Source organism: Phyllopteryx taeniolatus, chromosome 22, assembly GCF_024500385.1.
Source record: "Phyllopteryx taeniolatus isolate TA_2022b chromosome 22, UOR_Ptae_1.2, whole genome shotgun sequence".
Classification (NCBI taxonomy): domain Eukaryota; kingdom Metazoa; phylum Chordata; class Actinopteri; order Syngnathiformes; family Syngnathidae; genus Phyllopteryx; species Phyllopteryx taeniolatus.
This window is the reverse complement of record NC_084523.1, coordinates 4,012,335-4,019,528: the sequence shown is the minus strand read 5'-3', so window position 1 is coordinate 4,019,528 and position 7,194 is coordinate 4,012,335.

The following is a 7,194-nucleotide window of genomic DNA, read 5'->3' as shown; positions in this document are numbered from 1 at the left end:
TAATGGGGAGGCTGCTGATGGATGTTATTGAACATTTTTTTGGCACCTACCTGACACATGGAAGTACTCCACAAGGGGCTCAACAAAGTGTTCTTGAAAAAAATAAAAATAAAATCCTACATAAGGGTTAGCGCTATGAAGTTTTGAACTCAATGTGTGCGCAAAGTACCCTTGATTGAAATGAATAATTATTGTGGAGGTGAAAAGCAAGGGCTGAATTTGTGTGCTATGAGCAGTCATGTGGCACTTTGAAGTAACGTTTGTAATGGAAACATGCAATGCATACAAATGCAACAACAAATGTATTTTCTTGTTTGGAAATAGAGGGCCATACTATACGTATGTTTTTTTTCCCGGTCCGTGACAAACGATTTGCCAAACATCACGAGGGCTCCCTGTTTCAGTGTCCCTTTTTTCGGAGTCATCACTGTAGCGTGTTGCATTTTTAATGTCCACAATGGCAACGCTTTTTTTTTTTTTTTTTTTTTCATGCGGCCCCTCGGGCTTCCAGCATGACGCCTTGCTGAGTAATTATTTTCCTGGACCAAAGTGAAATCATCAAATATGTAAGCAGTAAGGCGGGTGGTAGAAAGTTTTACATGGATGAAGTCGGAGAGGACAAGAAAAGACTAGTCAGCTGAGAGATGAAACTATGACTCGGAGTAGATGAAGAGTATGGCAAGAGTGGAGGCAGTGGACACTAGCAATTTTGGATTGCAAATAGTATTTTATTTATTAAGTATTTTAAATTGCTGCAAATTGTCTCTTTTTCAATAATTGACTTTAAATTGAAACCTGATTTTTTTTTTTTTTTTTTTTTGAACAACCTTGCCCGGCAGGATACAATGTGAGTCAACTACGATCATGCATGTCTTCGAATTTTATTTGATTGCCACTGTCAATTGACAGAGCAGTTCATTGGAATTCCTTTCAAACTGCAAAGTTTCTCTATTAATCAGTCAAAGTAATGCTTTCAATATTAGATTCTGCTCTGTCCTACTGTTTGATATGCGCTCACGGATTTTGGCTGACATCTAGCGTGGGCCTCAAAATCATCCCTTACCAAAAAGAAGAGTAAACCCGCTCACAACCAGATGCATGCAAATAGCAGGTGTCCATACTTTAGATATCCTAAGTAAGGTTTGAAAGTCCTCCTCCATCTTGATTCTCCACTGTTTTACGGTGCATTCCGACAACCAAGCACATAAACGTCTTTTCGACAATAAAACCCATCATGGAACAGTCCATCTGAGAAGAATAGTGAAGTCTTAAGTATCCAACTTTAGGCTGCCTCACTAAAAGGAATGCGTAATCGTTGCTCTGTTGTTCTGTATTATACACTATAAAAAGACCTCTCAAACTAGGCGTACTTTAGTAATACATTTCTTTTACATGGATACTTCAGATAACCTTAAACAAGGAGAGCAGGGTGTTCCTGGCAGAATAAATAAAGCCTGACGAGAACACAGACAAGAACCACAATTACGCACACCAGGTTAAAATTGTTTGCGCAGAAAATTCCTCATCTCACATGTGAGATTAAAATGTGTACGTTTTTGTTTGCACTGCGAAACAGGCATTGAGAACGATACCAGCTGCAAACGGCAAACACGCTTCCTATTGAAGCTGTAAACCAAACTAATTGAATGGGACTTTGTTTATGTCACTGCATTCTGTAAAACGTCTTGGATAATTAAACACCCACATGAATACCACCCATGTATCCGCACTGCAGAATAGGACGACAAATGCAAACACGTATTAATGGGAACATGTTGGCAATGTACACGAGTGAGCAGAGGATAGCGAACTTGATTTTGTTTTGGGGGCTTGCGTCATTTTTTTCCACTTCACTGCCACGTACCTCAAATTTTGGCTTGCAACACAAAACCTAATAATGAATTTTGATTTTAAGTCAAGTTACCACTGTATTTTTTTTCTAGTTAAGTCTAAATTGCTTCTTTTTATTTTTTTTTGTCTAATTAAATTTCAAATTTCATTATAGATTATTATAACCCTATTACAGATATAGTCGGGCTCGCCTCCACACACAGCTTGGTCTCTGGTACCAGTCCTCTCGAGAGGAGCCAGATGAGGTGGCTGGGGCATCTGATTTGCCTCCCGGACGCCTCACCGGTGAGGTGTTCCGGGCACGTCCCACCGGGAGTAGACCCCGGGGACGACCCAGGACACGTTGGAGAGACTACGTCTCTCGGTTGGCCTGGGAACGCCTCGGGATACCCTCGGAAGAGCTGGAGGAAGTGGCTGGGGAGAGGGAAGTCTGGGCGTCCCTGCTAAAGCTGCTGTCCCCGCCACCCGACCTCGGATAAGCGGTAGAAAATGGATGGATAGATGGATGGATGGATGGGACTCACATTGCATTTGAAGTGCAAAGAAGTCTGAAAGAATAAAAGCACAGAGCAGAAATCTTCAGAGGAAAAGCGTTGATGATTATCAGAGCAGAACACTGCATTATTTATCCTGCCTTCTATCTGGGAGATAGAAGCATGGGCAGTGAATCACGGATGGAACAAAGGTGTAAATGTGCTGGAGGTGATGGAGGGAAATGAGCATGTACAGAGGAAGGGCTGTAATAGTATCGTAAGGTGTGGCCATGGAAGAACCATTTTCCCCCCCTTAATTTTAAATGCAAACTAATTATATGTACCTGTCTTGGTAAAGCACCTTAATTAAACTTTAAAAATACTTTAACCTTACTGGTCAAATTCAGATTAAATAAGGCGGTGAGTATTGATATTCTCTTTTACACAGAGATCCGGCAAAATTGGCACATCAGAGCCATAAGTGACAGGGGTGTCAAACTCGTTTTTGTCGCGGGCCACATCGTAGTGTGGATTCATGACTGAATCCATATAAATGTAGAATCGCCTCATGTTGTTATTACATACACACAACAAAGTGATGGATAACCAGTTTTGAAATCAGAAGTCAGTCAAAATTGTTTGTTCCACTATTATTCGGGTTATTTTACCAGGGACATTGGTAACAAAAAGAAAAATGCTTGCGATATCTGACCGTTGTTAAAAGTAAAGACAATTTGTAATTTTGGTATTTTAGTAAGAAACATGAAGTTGACGCCCACGATTTGCTTTCACGGGCCAAATAAAATGATGTGGCAGGCCGGATATGGCCCCCGGGCCTTGAGTTTCACACCTGTGCCATAACAGATAATTCAGCATTTATTCACATGTGCTTTTTAAGCAGCAAAGCGTGATTTTTCCGTAACAAACCGTGGCCGTTATTCAGATAATGACATCTGCACCAGCAGTACAGCACTGTCTATAAAATACAGTGACAGTTGCTTTCAACACAACCATGTCTGACTTCTTACCCTTATCCCAGCTTTACAATGTTCCCTTTCAGTCGACGCACTTCTCCGAAGTCACCAAATTGCCAGGTCGCCTTCATGCAAGTGTGAAACGGCTTTGGGAAATCAGCCGTGCACCAGACCGTCACTGACGCTTTTTAGATGTAGTTAAGGGAGAAAAGGGTTTGACGAAATATAGGACAGTACACCACGTGTTAGCACAGGTATAATTGGAAGTGAGAGTGCGTCACAATGAATTATAATTATTAATGGTGATGAACCACAACTAGAATCCTGACACTCCCTAATTTGCAACCTGCACCGATCCATTTCCTGACAGGCCAGCTTTAAACCAACCTCAAAATTAGCATTTAACGTCTGCGTGTCTGACCTGTGACCGACATGTAACAGTGTTGATAATTATGATAGCTGAAGTGAGAAGGTGAAAGCATCACGAAAAAGGAATGCAATGACGACAAGACGGTGATTAACGGTCTGACGGTACTTGAACTGTACATGATGCAAGTCTTTTTCGATCCCAGCTGCTGAAAATACAAAAAAATCCCTACCGCAACACTGTTCAGAAAACCGTATGGTAGCAATCATTACATTTATGCAAAGCCAAACAATCGTGAAATCTACTTGGCTATTTAAGTATTTTGAGGCAATGCCATGAGATACATTTGGCTTAATAGTTGTGTGAATGCTCATCTCGCTATGCAATCACACAACTCTACTTCAGTGACTTTAAAAAAAAAAAAAAAAATTTTTTTACAGATGCAAGTAATTCCAATGTTGACGCATCAATTTTAATGGGCTTACAAGCAGAGCGCCGGCTGAATGCTGCCTCCTGCACGGACCGCCTGTGTGTGAAAGTGCTCCGATGCGTTATGAATTAGTCAAGGTTAATAGAGCCTTTTGAATTTTTCAAGTAGGCGTTAAGTGCTTTGAATCCATCAAAAACCAAACATCCTTTTGGGGGGATGAATTTTCTCAGCAGGGTGTGTGTTAAATATATTCTAGAAGTTATCATTTATTTGCTTAGCTTGCATTAGTATTATGGACGATTTTAGATGTCTCGCCTTCGAAAAGATGACTCAGCATCATCCGATGGAAGGGCGCCTGGACCAAGGACGTGATCGCATGTGGTCGGGGACGTGACAGGTGTTGGTCCAATGTTTTGTGTTGTGTCTTATTGTTTAGAACATTATGTCTGGGAAAAACCCTCCTATTTTCAAATAAATGCAGGAGCGACGGGAGAGATTGGTTAGAGCGTGTTGAGAGGCTGTGATCTGAACAATCTCCCATACGCCCTCCTCATGAGAAAAAGAAACCAGCGTCTTCATTCCTTTTGTGTCTATTTTTTATAATGTTGGGTAAGATAAATCCAACATTAAATTGGTCCTTCGAGCCGGATGTCAACACACCCGAGGATTCCAGTTGTGGAGCCGACTTCCAGTTAAGAGACCGTGGCCACGGCAAGTAAGACCCTTTACGGGACTGGTCTTCGTTCTCCTCAACTGGGATCTGAAGGTTGACGACAATCCACAGGATTGAAGACGACTGGTGAGTTAAATTTAAATTTTTTTTTAGGAAAAAGGACGCCGGAGTCCAGAAATTCCGCGAGGACGGCGGAGTCCTGTACGTACTTAAATTCCGTGTTTAATAAACCCTGTGGATACTAGTCAATGGCGGGTAGAATAAAGAAACTAGGAAAGTTTCGTGGCGTCGTAGTTAAATTCCGTATAGGATGGCGGAGTCCTCTAATGAGCTGTTGACAGACGTAGTTAAATTCCGTATGGGACGGCGGAGTCCTCTGACGAGCCAGTGTGAATGAAAACTGTTTGAATGAGAGTGTAAATGGGAAATGGGAAACCACTAGGTTTTTCATTCCATACCAAAACAGTGGGAAAGTAAACGGTGGACTTTTGTGGATGCAAAGGCAAGAATTCTCCACTCGAAAGAGTTGAAGTGAGAATTACCACAGAAAGTAAATTTGAATCGCCGTCCTACTGAAAAAAAAAAAAAAGACAGTGTTCTAGACTACCCTAGGTAGTATTACACTGAACCAAATTCTTTCAAATGGGGAAAGGAAGTAGTAAAATAAAAAACAGGAATACACTGCAGTGTAAAGGTTGGAGGTTCATTAAATTAAATTTAAAAGAAAAAAAGAAACAGGATCCTGATAAAATTTTATATTTAGAGACAGGGATAACCGAACACGGCTTTAATGGTTGGTTAAATACACAAAAAATAGCCGCGTTGCAGGAATCAAATTATATAAAAAATAAAAGACAAGCCACCGTTAAACGTGGGAAAGGCTGTTGTCTGCAGCCTTGGAGCTTATCACAAAAATAGAAGATAAAAAAGAATGTGATGAGCTGCAGTAATACAGAGCATGCGTACCAAACCCACGCACATTGTTAAATTCATTAAGACCAGACGCTACTGTGTTTACAGTAGTGGACATTAATGCATTAATGCATTAATGCATTCTTTTCAGTACCAATAGAAAATAACAGTCAATTTTGGTTTGCATTCACATTTGAGAAAAAAAAAAATATATATATACATTTACTAGATTACCGCAAGGTTACTGTGAAAGTCTAACTAATTATTCACAAGTTATGACAACACGCATGTCTTCTGGCATCTACAGATGAAGACACATGCAAAGATTCATTGACCTTACTGCATCATCTAACAGAAGAGGGACATAAAGTTAACAAAAATAAATTGAAATTTAAAATAGTCTTTTGTGTGATGCATTTAGGTCCCAGATAATATGTTTTATGATTATTTTCTAACCTATTGTAGAATAGCATGATATGTTTCGCTACACTTCTGCAGTAGAACTAAAATTCACTGACTTTGTGGATGAATTGTGAACTTTGATGAACTGTGTCACTTTTTTCACAACTCGGCATCATGTCACCACACAGCAATAACCTTTAAGCTGTTTCCGCCATTGATCGTGCGCGTGTTTGTGTGAATACGAAACAGATTTTTGAACATTGGTGCGAGGCAAACCAACCCTGAGTGAATTAAGGTCAATTCAGATGAAAAGAATGATGTCGCCTGGAAAAGGGAGCTTAGTTTGCTGTCTACAAGCCTCTGGAGGGATGACCCGTCCAACAGTGTGTACACACGACGTGCATTATGCACATTTCACATTCATTATTCAGTAAAAATTAAATGGATGCTTTCTGCATGAAATATGCATGGTTGTGCAACTTTTAAACAGTAATCCTGGCAAAGGTGTTTCCTTGCCTTTGACCCACTTCCTAATGGTTACAAACAGGGAAAGTGGGGTGAATCCCTTTTCTGTCAGTAATCTTTACACTCAAAGTATAAAAGTTGTTTTGTGTTTTTCCCCCTCTCCTTCAAACCAAGTATCAGATGTTGAATATGTCGACCATGGGTTCAGGAGTGAACAGACTTAAACCCGAAAGAGTGTGCGTTTTACCTGCTAAAGAGGAGAATGAAGGAAGTAACCCCCTAAAACAAACAACTGAAATAGACTTCAGGGGGACGATGAGGGCTTTTCCAGTCCTCCACCGCTCTTCGTTTTGTCAGACTAGTTGGTTAATGACAACAAGTGGCTACAAGTAGCAGACAATCAGTACATGCAGTAGATTTGCAGTCTTTGAGCATTGTTGTCATAACACTGCCTCGGAGCTGTCTTTTTAATACGACTACTTCCTGTTTTGAAAATATTTTCTGTGGTTAGAGGACTTTCATTATTCATATTAAGTGCTATTATGTCTACACTGACTACGCTTTGTGCTATTTAGTTTGCCATTTGTTTTCTGGACTGGTGACTTTTGGCTTACCCTCGAAAAGGGCTTTGGACAAAAAATAAATAT